Here is a 17,880-nt window from a genome sequence, read left to right as displayed (position 1 = left end):
TAATAAGGAAGAAAAAGTTACGGCGGGTCGCTGTTGTCGATCGGATGGCTCGCGAATGCTTAGCGGCATGGTGCGAGTGCTTAGCGGCAGCCGATGCGCGTTCGACGACAGTCGGACGCCCGCTCGACAACACGAAGCGCGCGCTCGACGTCCGTCGGACGCACGCATACAACCACGAATGGCACTCGCTCGACGTCCGAGCGATGCACGGGCCCGGCGGCGCGGAGCGCGCGCTCGTCGGCCACGGGGCGTGTGCGCCCGGCAGCGCGGAACGCGCGTTCGGCGGCCACGATGCGTGGGCGCCCGACGGCACGAAATGCGCGCTCGACGGCCACGGGACGTGCACGCTCGACGGCGCGAGACGCGCCCCGGCGGCCGTTGGGCGAACGCCCAACAACGTTGGGCGAACGCCCAACGATCGTTGGGCGAACGCCCAACGGCATTTGGGCACGCGCCCAACCTTTCGTTGGGCGCTCGCCCAACGCTGTTGGGCGGCCGCCCAACAAATGTTGGGCGGCCGCCCAACCCTCTTGGGCGACGCCCGATTTTGCTCGGGCGTCGCCCATTCTTCCGGGGATCCGATTTCCTATAAAAGGCACGGATCCCCATGCATTTGAGGAGAGGAGCTTTTTTTGGAAGGATTTTCTCACTCTAGACATTTTTAGAGAGGGAAAATTTATTTTTTGGGAAAAAATATTTTTTTTCCTAAAAATTCCAAATCTCCTAAAAGTTAAAATTTTATCAAAAAACATCGGGAAGCACGATTCGTGGAATCAATCGACGTCAACCGTCAATACCGAACTTAAGGTATTATCCGAGGACTAGACTCTTTTATTTTACTTAATTTATTTCATTCTTCTATTTATTTTTATGTTATGTTTTTATTTATTTAGTTATTCATTTATTTTATCACTTTTTATTTAATTTTGGGTATTTATTTAATTTTCATCTCGTGTTGAATAAAATTGGGTTTTGTTTTAAAATAAAAAACCTCGTTTTGATATCCCAATACGAACCGTGATCCGATAAAAAGGTAGTTCGGGTATTGAAAACGTTGTAATTACAATTTTTTTTTAATTTAAAAAAATTTCCAAATAATGTTTTAAAATAAAAACGTCGTTTTAGGAACTTCCGTTATTGACTATGACCCATTTTTGGTAGTTCAGAAATCCAAAACGATTGAATTAGACTTAATTTAAAGCTTTTGAATAAATCTGGAAACAATTGGAGTGCTGCTGTAATTTTCCGTTTCTGTCACTAATTGCTGTTTACCGACGGATTTGCCGTCGGTAAATCTGCTGGAATGTAAAAAATGCTGTTTTGATCCCTGTTTCTTAACTTTTAAGCTTTTGATCCTTTGTACATATATGTGTATTTATGTAATATATATTTTCAAACTATTTTTAGACATTTGATACATGTAGTTATTTAGAATGTTTATATATCATTTTTTATTTTATTTTAAATATAAGTATATGTATATATATCTTTTCTTTTCTTTTTCCTTTACTTAAATGGTAATGAATTTTATTTTAAAATGATATTTACTTGGGTGTTTTGGGAGTGATTAATTAGTAGACATTTTGTGGATAAATGGATATTATTTTGACATTTAAATTACATTAGGTATGTATATATATAGTTTTGGGCTATTTGGGCTATATTAGTTATTATTAGATAAAACTATTTAGGGGACAAATGATATTTTCTTATTTAGGGGTTTTATTTATTATTTTCACATATTTAAAGTAAAAATGTATTATATTTAGTATTTTCATATATGTATTATATAGTATATTTTCATTAACCTTTATTTCATGTTTCTTTTTGGCTAAAATGTATATATATATATATGCCTATATTATTTTCTTTATTCTTTTGGTCATTCATGGGTCCATGTTTCAAATGGGCTTTATTTGGGAGTGAGTTTGGATTTAATATGTTTATTGTTGTAATTATGACAAGTAAAGAATCCATTGAGTGAAAAGGGGAAAATAAATCACAAAAAGAGTTTTCAATTTAATTATCTAAACTAAAGGTTTTTTAGAGGTTCCTAATGTAGATAAATAGTGTCTTCTTGACATTTTAAATCATTTCTTAAAACATCACGTTTTAAAACCTTAGTCCGTTCCAAAATGTAAATCACGTTGTAAACAAATCAATTCTTCCTTCTTCCCCTCTCTTTTATATGTATATTGAACTGATGTAAATGGGTGATTCTTTACTAAAGTGGCTTTTCAATAATATATGCTCAAAACGGTTTCCAAAATGAGAAAGAAAAGGTTTCAAATGAATTTTAAACTTAAAGAAGTATACGATTAGTCCGTTATCGCCTAACATGCTGCGTAGGAGGCCGATGGTTCATAACCGGGCGATGTCGGGGTGCCTAGTAGCCTTTCTCCGGAAAGGAGCTAGCCTTCTCGGCTCGTACCTAAGTTTCCCGAACCCACACCGGTCTCCCGCAAGGGATCGGTGTTCATTTTCCCATTCGTGGGTGGCGACTCTTCCATATCTCCGAGCTCCGGTCCCACCGAGCAGCTTGATTCCACGATTGGTTGCTTTCGGCGCCAATCACCGCTTACGTCGCCATGAGGTGTCCACCCCCCGGTCCGCCCGGGAGATTAGGCCGCGGCACCTCGTCTAACAAGTGGCGACTCTGCTGGGGAAGCGAGAAATTTGATTCCGGAAGGCGTGTATTAAGCCCTTAACGGGGACGGATCGTATTATTTCTTTTCGTATGCATTCATGTGCATTATTGCAAACCTTTTGGGTAATTTCCGCGAAACCTCTAGCGAGAGTCCATTCGTCGCTCGAAAGAGGCTAGTGTAAGTTCCCCCTTACAGTAAGGCGCCAAAGGGTCCCCATCCATTCGTTAGGGGCGAATTTGTGCGGTCATGTAAGGTCCCGCGCTCAGCCGTGTCAGCATATAGTAGCCTTAGAAGTTGCCATAGGATTACCCGTTACTATTTTTGGCGTGATAAATGAATCAGTTCGTGTTTTCAAATCGCCATGATACGTGTCTAAATCCTAAAGTATGTAAAGAAAATGAAATGATGCGTTAATATATACTCTTGAGTCGACATACTAATTACCCTAAAACATCGAAACGATTTAAACTAAAGACGACTTAGTCATCTCATATGAATGAACATGTACGGCCCGCCTTGTCCCTTTCTGTGTCCCGACGAAGGCACATGTTCAGGAAATGCGTTACGACGTAAGCACGTATTAGTATGCGTCGGTTTGGTGTTAAGGATAGTTACATTTCGATACAAAAGACTATATTAACAGTAGCCGTTATTCACATTCTTTAAATAAATTGGGATAAAACAAGATCATAACGAAACGAAAACAAAGAACATTTCTGTTTCGAACGACCCTGTCATAACGTGAAAAGTTTCGCGCACGTAGCCCGTCCCTTCCGAATAAAAGACGAGCTTTTACGTTATGCCCCGTGTCGTTCTTAAGAGAAATGGACGTGTCCGCAGAAGTGACTAAGAAAAGAAAAGCAAAAAATGAACTAAACGACCAAAATCATTCCGAATCTACGATATGTCAATACAGAGAGTAGTTAAAGAAAATAAACCAATGCCGTTGAATACGTGCCTCGAACGAGTGTATACCCCGTTTAAAATCACGAAGCCGAATTAAGCCAAACCATATAATTGCGCCATATGGACGAGACTGCGGGTTTTGACTAACGACTCGATCATTTCGACCGTTACCAAAACTGCAAGAAATATGGCCCGATGTACGTGTTTGCTTAATTCGTACCTAAAGGAAAGAAAACGGTGATATCCTCGCTTCGAACAAACACGCGATTCAATGAAACGTTGATTTTCTATAACCACACTAAGATGATATATCCCGTGGATTGGGAAGAACAACGAACTGTTGCTAGCCGAAAGGTTACCGTGCGCTCAAAATAAGACTCGTCGTCTTTTCACGTAGCTAAAATGAGCAAACGGATCCTCGACGCTAAGAACAAACGCGTTACGCGATGAGTCCGTTCCCTAAAATAAAATCCAAAAGTGATTCCATCACTAAATAAACACGTGGTTACGTCTCTCGATAGATCCAAAAGATCCCATTGTAATCCAAAAATCGAGACACGAACCCGCGCGAACAAAAGGGAACGAGTCATTGACAATAACGAACGATTGGACTAGAAGAATAACTCGTACTAATGCGCTCAAAGGGAGTCAAAACCCGAACTAATGCGTCTCACGAAAGGACGAAAGACGAGTTATTCCGAAAGGACAATCTAACTTGGTCGATTTCTTAGTCACTGAACGTTGATACGTCAAAACGAACTATATTGTCTGATGAATGATCTACTTTTCCGCAATAATCGACGGCATCACGCGTCCCTTGGACCGCAATGTGAGCCCCAAACCAAAATCCTAGGAAAGAGACTTGGACCATCGAGTGTGTGGAGGAATAAGCGTGGAAGAGAGATGTTGTGATACGTGTAATTAGACTAACGTTTGTTCTTCTTATCTTATATATCCGTAAATAAATAAACGCACACACCAAGAATCATGCATATAAAATCATGCATACATAGTAATGGATACCGTTCGCGCAGACGTCATCATTAAGTGATTGTGGTACCGAGAGAGCAGTCGGCTAGTTAGGCAGTTTGACCAGTTACAGATTGACAGTTCTGAACCGGCAGTTGTGGCTTCGGAATCATCTTCGTCCGAGTATACTCAGTCTTCAGCCAGTATGTCTGCGACCGACGAAAAAGTGGCCGGATTGGAAAACTCTGTGAACAACATTAATGAGCAATTAGCGGTGATAGCGGCCCAGTTAGCTAAGCTGGCCATAAGAGATGACAAAAGTGGCAGTAAACACGCTGAGAATGAGGTGAACGATGGCCCTCGCTTTGGGAACGAGGATGATTATCAGGATTATATTCGAAAACAGCTTGAGAAAGAGAAAGCTAAGGAAGAGGAGTGGAAGCAACACATCACACAGGAGGTACAGGATCTACGTGGGGGAAGTTCCGGGAGTCAGGACTTTTATAACTTGAAGAATTGTTTATCGGCAACGGCTTGGCCTTTGAAATTCTGGCTCCCTGACATGAAAAAGTTCGATGGAACTGGGGATCCCACTGCCCACATGAATCAGTATGTCGCTGTAATGAAGCACACGATCCTGACTGAGGATCAAGTCCTGGGGCTGTTTAACACCTATCTTGAGGGGGCTGCCCTCACATGGTTTCATGCATTGCCGATGGTGATGAAGAGGGATTGGAAAGAGTTAGCGAAGTCATTCATCGCTCAGTATAGCTTCAAAACCATGCTTGAGGTCACTTTGAAGGAGCTTGAGAGCACTAAGCAGCAGACTAGGGAATCTTTCTCCGATTTTGTGAAAAGATGGAGGGCCAAGGCCGCGGTTATGAAGCAGAAGCCGCTTGAGCAGGATCAGATCCGAATGGTAGTCGGTAACACCTTGCCGTATATTAAGAATGAGCTGCGGTATATGCCTTTTACCGATTTCAATCAGATGTATAGTTGTGCCTTAACTGTTGAGGGGGATGGAGAACCAAAAAGGGCGTACACTAAATGGACGAAGTCTGGGTATAGTGCCGGAGGGCCGAGTGCGAGTGCAGAATCTGCAGCAGTGAAAGTGCTTGATCTTAATGCTATCGAAAAGAGGCGGTTCGCCAAATTTGATCAGACTTACGCAAAGGTTTTTGAACGTTTGCAGAAGAAAGGACTATTGAAAGCCCTTACCCCTTATAACAAGGCTCTGCCCACTCCGCAGATACAGGCTAGAGGGTATTGCGAGTTCCACAGCAGTTATGGGTATACTATTGAGAACTGTGAGAGGTTGAAGCACGAGATCCAAGATTTGATTGAGGAGAAGAAGATAGCTGATCCGTCGTCAGCAAACCCTTCCACTAGGCGTAATCCATTGCCTAATCATAGGGTGAGCATGATCGGAGTCGGTCTGAAAGAAAGTGTAGTGATGGAACCCTTCGGGGAGGACAAGGAGGAGTTGTTGGACTCCGATGAGAAGAATAATGTGGGAAATGGTTTGTATGTGTCGGCTTTGGAAGAGGAGCCAATAGAAGAAGTGATGGATGATAGAACTGAAACTGAGGAGACCGAGGAAGTCTCATCTCGGAGGATCATGCCTGTGTTGAAATTGTTTAGTGGGGTAGAAGACCCCGAAGCTCATTTGTATGGATACATGTGTACTATGTTTGGAGAGCCATACAAAGTGGAAGAAGACGCTCCATGGTTCCATCTTTCGCTGGTGGGCGAACCTTTGAAGTGGTTTCAATCGCTACCTGACGCGACTAAGCATGATTGGTCACTGGTGTCAAGCTTGTTTTTGATGAAGTATTGAAGAGACAAAATACGGGCAGGGGAATATAGCGCGATGCAAATTGGGCCTATCAAACGTCTGTTTCCGACTGTCAGCAAGTATAATAAAGGGAAGGACCCCATGGAGCACTTGCATTTTTATCTGTCGGCTATGGGTCCTCTAGGTTTCAAAGAGGAGGAGATCACGAGCTTGTTTTGCAACTCATTGGCAGGAGATTCACTAGTGTGGTACATGTCTCTTCCAATGCACGTTAAAGCAGATTGGGCAAAAATGACTAAGAGATTCATCAAGAAATATGCCGCACGGGAATGTCTAGAGGAAATGCCTGCATTACCCGAAGAGGAGACACCTGAAGCAGTAACAGCCATGTCTAAGTATAAGGGAGATGAGAACCCCATTGATCACATAAACCGTTTCCGTGCCTACATGTTTGACGCGGGACTCTACCGAAGTGAGTTAGTCCAGCATTTTCCAAAGACACTCATAGGAGAAGCTTTGATGTGGCACCGAATGCTCTCGGCAAAGACAAAAGGGGACTGGGGATCCCTCATGGAGGCCTTTGTGCAGAGGTATGAGAGGTACATTCCATGGACAGGGTCGTTGGAAGATTTAGAAAGAATCAAGCAATTTACTGAGGAAGCATTCGTGGATTATGCTAGAAGATGGAGGTTCAAGTATGCCTCGTGTCGGGTCACCTTGAGTGATCAGGAGCAACTCATGTGCATCCGGAAGGGTGCTATTCCACTCGTGGCTAGAAGAATGAATGGAGTGTTCCTCAAGGACTATGAAGAACTGATAGGCTGGGCTCGGTATGGATCATCGGACCCTTCCTACATAAATCCGAATGTCCCTCACATAATGGATCTGATGGTCGTGGACATTTGGGGAAGTTCCTCCGACGAGGAAGGTATCAATCAGAGGGTTCCGATCAACATCTGGGATGAGTCTGATGATGAGTCGGAAGTGGCTGTTAGCGCCGAAGGAAAGATTCTGCCAGGTTTTGAGATCTTCGATGATGTTGCCGACTGGGGCAAAGGGAAGGCAAGCTGCTTCGTCGAGGAGATTATGATGTTAGATTTGAATGCCGAGGAGCAGGTCGTTACTATTGAAGCAACTGCAGGAGCGGTGGACGAGCCCAGTACCTCCAAAGCTTATGAGAAACCCAAGAACCCTGATAATGAAAATTGTATTACTGCTTTATTTGAATCTGATGATGTACTCGCCAACACTATCAGTGAAATGAATTCTGATTTTGCTTACTTGCTTGATGTTGATCGTGATCATTCCATGCATTCTCATTCATATAACATGCCCACATTTGAAATCAATACAATAGAAATGTCAACTTTCAATCTTGGCACGGATGAAAATCCTAAACTTATACAAATTGCTCAAGAATTAACTATTGAAGAGAGGAAAGAATTTGAGAGAATAATTAAAAAATACGAAATAGTGTTTGCTTGGACGTACGAAGACATGCCAGGAATCGATCAATCAATCGTAACTCACCGTATTCCGACATACCCCGATGCTAAGCTCGTAAAACAGAAGCTCCGACGCATGAGACCAGAATGGGCAGATAAGATCAGAGAGGAAGTGAAGAAGCAGTTAGAAGTAGGGTTCATCGAAGTAATCGACTATCCTCCTTGGGTCGCAAATATGGTGCCCATCGCAAAGAAGGATGGAAAAGTAAGAATGTGCGTCGATTATAGAGATCTTAACAAAGCATGCCCGGAAGATGAGTTCGCATTGCCTCATATTGACGTGTTGATCGACAGTGCAGATTCAAGTGTCTTACACACGAATGTAGATGGTTTCATGGGCTACATGCGAGTTCAGATGGCCGAGAAGCACAAAGCAAAAACCTCGTTCACAACTGAGTGGGGAACATACTATTACAAGGTGATGCCGTTTGGTTTGAAAAATGCCGGGGCAACTTACCAGCGAATGGCTACAGCACTGTTCCATGATATGATACACAAGGAGGTAGAAGTTTATGTGGATGACATGATGGTCAAGTCGGAGACAAGAGAATGGCATTTTGTTGCACTTGAGAAGTTTTTGGCCCGAATTGCGGAATTCAAACTAAGGTTGAACCCGAAGAAGTGCTTCTTTAGCATTTCATCGAGGAAAATCCTAGGCTATGTGAGCTGTAATAAGGGGATTGAGGTGGATCCCATAAAGTAAAGGCCGTACAAGAAATGCCGCCACCGAAGAATGAGAAAGAAGTGAGGGGATTTCTGGGGCAGGTTCAGTATATCAGTCGGTTCATAGCACGACTCACCATGATCTGCGAGCCAATCTTTAAACTACTACGGAAAGATCAACCGACGGTTTGGAACGACAAATGTCAGCAAGCTTTGGAGAGCATCCGAACTTATTTGATTAACCCACCGGTTTTGAGACCACCTAAACTTGGAAGACTACTTCTCCTATATGTGGCGATCGAGGAACGATCCGTTGGAGCAATGTTGGCCCAAGAAGGGGACACCGGTGTGGAGCACGCGGTGTATTATCTGAGTAAGAAGTTCCTGGAGTACGAGCTCAAGTACAACATGATCGAAAAGACGTGTGTGGCAGTAGTATGGCTAACGAAGAAACTACGGTATTATTTTCAATCATATAAAGTGATCATTATTTCTCGGATGGACCCCGTGAAGTATCTGTACCGAACTCCGTCTTTGACAGGGAAGCTAGCCCGATGGTTACTACTTTTATCCGAGTTTGACATTGAATATGTAACGAAGAAGGTTATCAAAGGGAGGGCCGTGGCAGAGTTTCTGGCCAACCAACCTCTGAATGCAGAAGAGGAAGAGATAAATTATGATTTCCCCGATAAGCACTTAAACGCAATTGAAGTTATACCATGGAAAATGTTCTTCGACGGAGCAGTTAATTCGAATGGAGCCGGAGTTGGAGTACTACTTATTTCACCAGAGGGAGAAAGAATCCTGATGGCCAAGAAGTTGTCATTCCCTCTTACCAATAATATGGCCGAATATGAAGCGTGCGTTTATGGCTTAGAGTCATTAGCAGCACTGGGAGCATCATATGTCGAAATTTGGGGTGACTCCAAGTTGATCATCGAACAGGCACAAGGAAACTAGGAAGTGAGGGAAGAAAGGCTACGTCCATATCTAGATCAGCTAGAAGGGTTGGCACAAAGATTCAAGGAGTGTCATTTCTATCACGTTCCTCGAGCGCAGAACCAGGCGGCGGATGCTTTGGCCACTTTGGTGTCAGTTTGGGACAACCCCCGGAACCTTGCCTCGAAACCGTTGGTATTGAGGAGATCTCACAAACCATGCTACGAGGACGTAATGCTGTTAGGGGCAGATGAAAAACCGTGGTATTTCGATATCGTGAACTTCATGAAGCATGGAACATATCCGGTAGAGTCAGAACCGAGGGATCAAGCTGTGATTAGAAGGTTAGCTCGGCAGTTCATCATCCACAACGACTTACTTTACAAAAGGCACATCGATGGGTTACAACTAAGGTGCGTGGATGCGGGAGAAGCCCGCGAGGCAATGGAATCAGTACATTCAGGAATTTGCGGGGCCTATATGGGAGGAGCAGTGTTAGCCAAGAAAATCATTAGACAAGGCTTCTATTGGCTCACCATGGAAAGAGATTGTAGCGAGTATGCGAAGAAATGCCACGATTGTCAAATCCACAGCGATTGTAGTCATCTTCCAGCCATGGAATTACATGTGTTAGCACCTATTTGGCCATTCACGGCTTGGGGCATTGACATCATTGGTGAGGTAAGGCCTAATGCTTCGAACGGGCACAAGTTTATTGCAGTCACCATCGATTATTTCACCAAGTGGGTAGAGGCAGAGTCGTTTAGCAAATTGGGATCCAAGCAGATGAGAAAGTTCATTGAGAAACACTTGGTCACCAGGTTCGGAGTGCCTCATCACATGATCACGGATAATGGGGTCCAGTTTCAGGGGGAAGTAAGAAGTCTCTTCCGAGAATATGGCATTGAACATCACAGATCTTCTCCGTACTGTCCACAAGCTAATGGGGCAGTAGAAGCAGCTAATAAGAATCTTAAGAGGATTCTCGTAAAAACGGTGGAATCACATCGGAATTGGCATGAGCAGCTCCCACTCGCATTATGGGCTTATCGCACGACAGTCAGAACCTCGACTGGGGCAACGCTATTCTCCTTGGTATACGGAACAGAAGCAGTCCTGCCGATTGAGATCGAAAAGCGATCGTTGAGAATCGCAGTGGAAGCAGAAATCCCCGAGACGGAATGTGTGAAGAGGCGATGTGAGCAGTTGGCTTTAGTTGACGAGAAAAGGATGGAAGCCCTTTACCATGTACAGTTATATCAAAGAAGGATGGCTCGAGCTTTCAATAAAAAGGTCAAGACCAGTCCTATCAAAGAAGGAGATTTGGTGCTGAAACAGATTTGTGTGACGCACACCGACCCTAGGGGCAAGTTTAAAACTAACTGGGAAGGGCCATTCGTCGTGAAGAAGATACTAAGCAAAGGAGCGGTGAAGTTAACTACCATGGACGGCATGGAATTCTCCGAACCTACCAACCTGGATAGGCTTAAGAAATACTTTTCGTAAAAAAAAAAAAGAAAGAAAAATTCCCGATAGGTTGAAAACCCGCAAAGGGCGGCCTATGCAATAATAAGGGACATCCCAGTGGGTGAAAACCCAAAAGGGCACTCATTTGAAAATTCCGGGATAATAAAAGGAGAGGAGAAAAATCGCCGGGATCCGAAAACCGAAAGGCGGGTCCTGGTAACAGTAGTTATAACTTGAGCAATTACAAAAACAATGTATAAGAGGCTAAGTATTTCTGTTGTTTGTAAATAAATAAAGGCATGAATATATTTGACGAGAATGATTGGAATCATCATAATCTACCGAATACATGGTAATATGAATCATGAGTTATACATTTCCTACCTTACTTTTCACAATAAAAAGCCTACATGCTATCCACCCCGCTCCCTATACATCAGATATACATCGGGGTAATCCTAATAAAAAACTACTACAAAGCCATAAAGCCTAATAAGGAGGGATATCCCAGTAGTCCTCAAAATCCCTCAAGCGTGACGCCCGCTCTGCAGATAAGGCCTCCTCGGCAACTCGGAGTCTCTCCTCGGCGACTCGTGCTCTCTCCTCGACAGCAAGGCGACCCTCAGTCTCCCTCCGCATCACCTCCGACCAGTGGTCGTTCCGCTCTTGGTACACCTGGCCAACCCTGGCATCGGCCTCCCGCACCGAGTCACTCCGTCTTCGCTCATGGGCGTGAAGATCGCTCTAAAAAAAGGAACAAAAAAGAAGAAAAACAGATGTGAAAAAAAAAACAGCATAGGCAAGAACAGAAATCATACATACATGCGTGCATTCCACTACACTAAAATAAGGCAAGGATACATACCAGGTGGTCGGCATAGCGCAAGCTGAGGCGGTCTCTGAGGTAACCGGATAGCCCCACGTAGTCAGTACAAGTCTCTCTCGTAGTCTGAGAAGCGTCGGAAGGGTCAAATGGTACCCTCGATGTGAAGACGGGAGGAGCCATCTCGACACCCGCGTAGGCTACCCCGGACTCATCATAACAAAGTGGCGAAATCTCTCCCGTAGTCCGGAATGGGCACACCGAAGGAGCACCTCTCCGGTCGGGCGGCATTGGAGGACTCGCCGACATAGTAGGGTGGCTCGCCCGCAGATGTCTGAGCTCGAGTGCCGTCAAAGAAGTCCGACAGATGAGCGCTCCTCCAGGACCCCTCCTGCAAATAAAAACATAATAAATACCGCTAACCATCTCATGAATAAAGGTAAATAGGCTGAACCACTCATCGGGACCTCCTCCTGACCGAAGACTGCCGCGACAGCCTCCCGTGAAAATACGTCTGCCACGGGATCCACCTCCATCACCGCGTTGGGGCATCCCTCGCGCTCAACAGAGTCGATAGGTAAAGATCACGGCCCCCGACATGAACCCACACCTCTCTACCGACGAACCGGCGGGTCAAGTCCTGACGGATGACCGACAAGGGCATGGTCCGCACCGCGAACATGGAAATGGGAATCTCGCCTGGTGACCAGTGTGCGTCCCTAATCCCGGTGATGCCTCGGTCGCCCAAATACCAAGCCCGCACGCAGGGGCCGGTGAGCACGCACTGCTGCTCCTGGATCAAAGTCACGTACATGTAGTCGGGACCGAAGTCAAGGTCGTCCCACCTGAATTTGATCTGAAAACACAAAAGGGGGGGTCAGGTCAGATCAAATAAGAATCTAGCGCGACTAGAAGATATCTACCTGTCCCAGGGTCCGCGAGTCAATCCAGTCTAGGAGCCGCGCCACCGTCCGTCTCTTCTCTACGCCTAGGTCAAACTCTCTCCACCGAGTCATGAGAGGGAGCCTCGGTACTCCTGGTCGAGGCCGAGACTGGCTGGGAAGAATCCGCCTCTCGTACGCCCAAACCTGCGGTAAAAACAAGGGTTATGAACGTAAAAGCGCGAAGAAGATAAAATGGGCGAGTCAAGGATGCGTCACGTACCAGTAGGGCAAATGTGTAACCACCGAAGTCCTTGCGCTTCCGGCAAGTCAAATCCAAAAACTTATATAAGAAGGCTAGGCCCGCTCCCGCCCAATCATAAGACGCTGCCGCATCCAAATCACTGAGAGCCTGAATAAGACCAGCGTGTACCTTTCCGCTCTTGGTGCGGAAAATCGTCTCACTCAGGGTATACACTAGGAAACTACAAACTGCCAAGTCAGCATCGTCTGTCTCGCAAAAATCCCGGCGACTCAAAAGGCTCGCAGTAGAAACAAACTTCACTGGAGAAGATCTGGCGCCTGGGTAAACTCCCGGCCCAATCAAAGCAGCTAGCCTAGCGCGGTCGACCCACGGTCGCATCATATCAAAACGAAAGGGAACTGGAGTGCTACTCCCCCGCAGCCCTGTCAGTAAAGAGAAATCTCTGGGCGAGATAGTCATCTCCCCAAAAGAAAGGTGGAAGGTGTGGGTCGAGTCAACCCACCGCTCGCATAAGGCACGCAGGCCAAAACGATCGCACACCCCGTTGGTGCGGGGCAACGCTGAAATAAAGGGCTCGAAGCCCAACTCACGCACACGGGCTCTCGCCGCGGCGCCTAGCATAGCATACCACGTATGGATCTTGGCCGTAGTCCCGGAAATCTCGACGAACTAGAACGAACAAGACAGAAAAATTTAAATATGATTCCTAAGCGTACGTTTGATGAAAACACGTTAGGACTAGTTATTCTTTCAGTCGGGGTCTAACCTAGAGACATCTGGTCAATTTGGCCCAACTTTCTGTAAAAATCTCTCCTTTAGGGTCGTTTATGTAAGGTTTAGTTAATTCTTTATTCTTTAATCCACTCTTGTCCGCATTGACAATGAGCATTAATTAAGTTTTTACTATTCGCGCGCATTAGTTAAGATCTTACTATTCACGTACACTATTCACGTTTTTACTATTCACGTGCACTATTCACGTTTTACTATTCACGTGCATTAGTTAAGTTTTCACTATTCACGTTTTACTTTTCACTATTCACGTGCATTAGTTAATTTTTCACTATGCACGTTTTTACTATTCACGTGCACTATTCACGTTTTTGCTATTCACGTTTTTACTATTTACGTGCATTAGTTAAGTTTTTACTATTCGCGTGTATTAGTTAAGTTTTCACTATTCACGTGTTTACTATTCACGTGCACTTTTCACATTTTTACTATTCACGTGCACTATTCACATTGTCTTTACTGTTAGCATGCATAAATTCGTAGTTTTACTATTCACATGCATATAGCGCGCATTCTTACACAGAAATAAACAAGTGTTACTTGTAAGTAAAGAAATTCACGCTTTCTAGCTAAAGTCCTCTAAGGCAATCTAAAGGTTAGCATGCAAATCATGTTCGGATAGGAATACTAAAGCCTAGAATTTGAATCAAATAACGAAAAAGTGAGAAAGTACTTACCTCGTTGCAGCGTGTCCGGCTCAGATGTGTCTCAGGATCGTGGAAAGGGTCCACTCTATCCAAGTTCACGTAAACCTCCTCCATGCCTCTCGTGCCATCGCATTCATCCAAATCCATCCCGAGAATAATCCAAATCAAAATCTAGAGAGAGAAAGAAGAGAGAGAAGGTGTGGGGTTGAAATGGAACCCCACCACCTTATATAGGGAAGAGGAATGGCATTCCCGTAAATAGTGAAAAAAGTACGATGTGACATAAAGGTAAAAAGTAAATAATTAATTACCAGGCGCACAGACCTCCGATTTGCAGTCCGTTTCAGCCTGTGTTTCTCCCAGACAGCGACCAATACTGTCAAGATATGAACTCCTGACGACAGCCAATTTTTACAGAACAGTGGCACCAGTCAAAATACAGACGACAGTCAATAAAAAAATAATCGACAATGTGAATCATTCTGAACCAAAAAGACATTCCTACCAAACCATTCGAACCTCCAGGACACTAGCTCTAGTGAGAAAATACAGACAACGGTGTTTGAAAGAATTCAGAATCGTTAGAAAGAACCTTTTTGCCCTTGAGCCACCTTACCTACGGTTCACGGCCGAGGTAGCTTTTTACGGTTCACGATCGAGGTAGCTTTTTTACGGTTCACGACCGAGGTAGATTTTTAGCCATCTTACCTACGGTTCACGACCGAGGTAGCTTTTTAGCCATCTTACCTACGGTTCACGACCGAGGTAGCTTTTTAGCCATCTTACCTACGGTTCACGACCGAGGTAGCTTTTCAGCCATCTTACCTACGGTTCATGACCGAGATAGCTTTTTAGCCATCTTACCTACGGTTCACGACCAAGGTAGCTTTTTAGCCATCTTACCTACGGTTCACGACCGAGGTAGCTTTTTAGCCATCTTACCTACGGTTCACGACCGATGTAGCTTTTCAGCCATATTACCTACGGTTCACGACCGAGGTAGCTTTTTAGCCATCTTACCTACGGTTCACGACCGAGGTAGCCTTTTAGCCATCTTACCTACGGTTCACGACCGAGGTAGCTTTTTAGCCATCTTACCTACGGTCCACGACCGAGGTTGCTTTTGGGCCAATTTTACCCACAGTCAACTCAGGCTAGGGTCCGTAAGAAGAACATCCACCGACGGCCGATTCAGAGGCGAGGCTGGAAAGAATCGGAGAACGACACCGGAACGCGCAGCGCGAAGGTCAGGTATTCTTCCTCCTACTCTTTACGTGTCTTTTACTTTTATATGTTTTACATTGCATGTGTTGCGTTAGCAAAAAACGTTTTCAAAACACACACATCACTGTCAAAATAGCAAAGTAGGGGCAACTGTAGACACCGAGTCGGAGGACCTGTGACGAAAACCTAAAAACAAGACGGTTGAAGCGGTTGATTCCGGAAGTTTTGAAAAAAATAATAATAAGTACATAATAAGGAAGAAAAAGTTATGGCGGGTCGCTGTTGTCGATCGGATGGCTCACGAATGCTTAGCGGCAGCCGACGTGCGTTCGACGACAGTCGGACGCCCGCTCGACAACACGAAGCGCGCGCTCGACGTCCGTCGGACGCACGCGTCCAACCACGAATGGCACGCGCTCGACGTCTGAGCGATGCACGGGCCCGGCGACGCGGAGCGCACGCTCGTCGGCCACGGGGCGTGTGCGCCCGGCAGCGCGGAACGCGCGTTCGGCGGCCACGACGCGTGGGCGCCCGACGGCACGAAACGCGCGCTCGACGGCCACGGAACGTGCGTGCCCGACGTCGCGAGACGCGCCCCGGCGGCCGTTGGGCGAGCGTCCAACAACGTCGGGCGAACGCCCAACGGTAGTTGGGCACGCGCCCAACCTTTCTTTGGGCGCTCGCCCAACGCTGTTGGGCGGCCGCCCAACCCTCTTGGGCGACGCCCGATTTTGCTCGGGCGTCGCCCATTCTTCCGGGGATCCGATTTCCTATAAAAGGCACGGATCCCCATGCATTTGAGGAGAGGAGCTTTTTTTGGAAGGATTTTCTCACTCTAGACATTTTTAGAGAGAGAAAATTTATTTTTTGGGAAAAAACATTTTTTTTCCTAAAAATTCCAAATCTCCTAAAAGTTGAAATTTTATCAAAAAACTTCGGGAAGCACGATTCATGGAATCAATCGACGTCAACCGTCAATACCGAACTTAAGGTATTATCCGAGGACTAGACTCTTTTATTTTACTTAATTTATTTCATTCTTCTATTTATTTTTATGTTATGTTTTTATTTATTTAGTTATTCATTTATTTTATCACTTTTTATTTAATTTTGGGTATTTATTTAATTTTCATCTCGTGTTGAATAAAATTGGGTTTTGTTTTAAAATAAAAAATCTCGTTTTGATATCCCAATACGAACCGTGATCCGATAAAAAGGTAGTTCGGGTATTGAAAACGTTGTAATTATAAAAAAATTTTAATTTAAAGAAATTTCCAAATAATGTTTTAAAATAAAAACGTCGTTTTAGGAACTTCCGTTATTGACTATGACCCATTTTTGGTAGTTCAGAAATCCAAAACGATTGAATTAGACTTAATTTAAAGCTTTTGAATAAATCTGGAAACAATTGGAGTGCTGCTGTAATTTTCCGTTTCTGTCACTAATTGCTGTTTACCGACGGATTTGCCGTCGGTAAATCTGCTGGAATGTAAAAAATGTTGTTTTGGTCCCTGTTTCTTAACTTTTAAGCTTTTGGTCCTTTGTATATATATGTGTATTTATGTAATATATATTTTCAAACTATTTTTAGACATTTGATACATGTAGTTATTTAGAATGTTTATATATCATTTTTTATTTTATTTTAAATATAAGTATATGTATATATATCTTTTCTTTTCTTTTTCCTTTACTTAAATGGTAATGAATTTTATTTTAAAATGATATTTACTTGGGTGTTTTGGGAGTGATTAATTAGTAGACATTTTGTGGATAAATGGATATTATTTTGACATTTAAATTACATTAGGTATGTATATATATAGTTTTGGGCTATTTGGGCTATATTAGTTATTATTAGATAAAACTATTTAGGGGACAAATGATATTTTCTTATTTAGGGGTTTTATTTATTATTTTCACATATTTAAAGTAAAAATGTATTATATTTAGTATTTTCATATATGTATTATATAGTATATTTTCATTAACCTTTATTTCATGTTTCTTTTTGGCTAAAATGTATATATATATATGCCTATATTATTTTCTTTATTCTTTTGGTCATTCATGGGTCCATGTTTCAAATGGGCTTTATTTGGGAGTGAGTTTGAATTTAATATGTTTATTGTTGTAATTATGACAAGTAAAGAATCCATTGAGTGAAAAGGGGAAAATAAATCACAAAAAGAGTTTTCAATTTAATTATCTAAACTAAAGGTTTTTTAGAGGTTCCTAATGTAGATAAATAGTGTCTTCTTGACATTTTAAATCATTTCTTAAAACATCACGTTTTAAAACCTTAGTCCGTTCCAACGACGGATTAAGCGAACCTTGTAATTAAAATCGTTTTCAT

The sequence above is a fragment of the Euphorbia lathyris genome, chromosome 7, assembly GCF_963576675.1.
Source record: "Euphorbia lathyris chromosome 7, ddEupLath1.1, whole genome shotgun sequence".
In the NCBI taxonomy this organism is placed as follows: Eukaryota; Viridiplantae; Streptophyta; class Magnoliopsida; order Malpighiales; family Euphorbiaceae; genus Euphorbia; species Euphorbia lathyris.
This window is presented reverse-complemented; position numbering follows the sequence as displayed.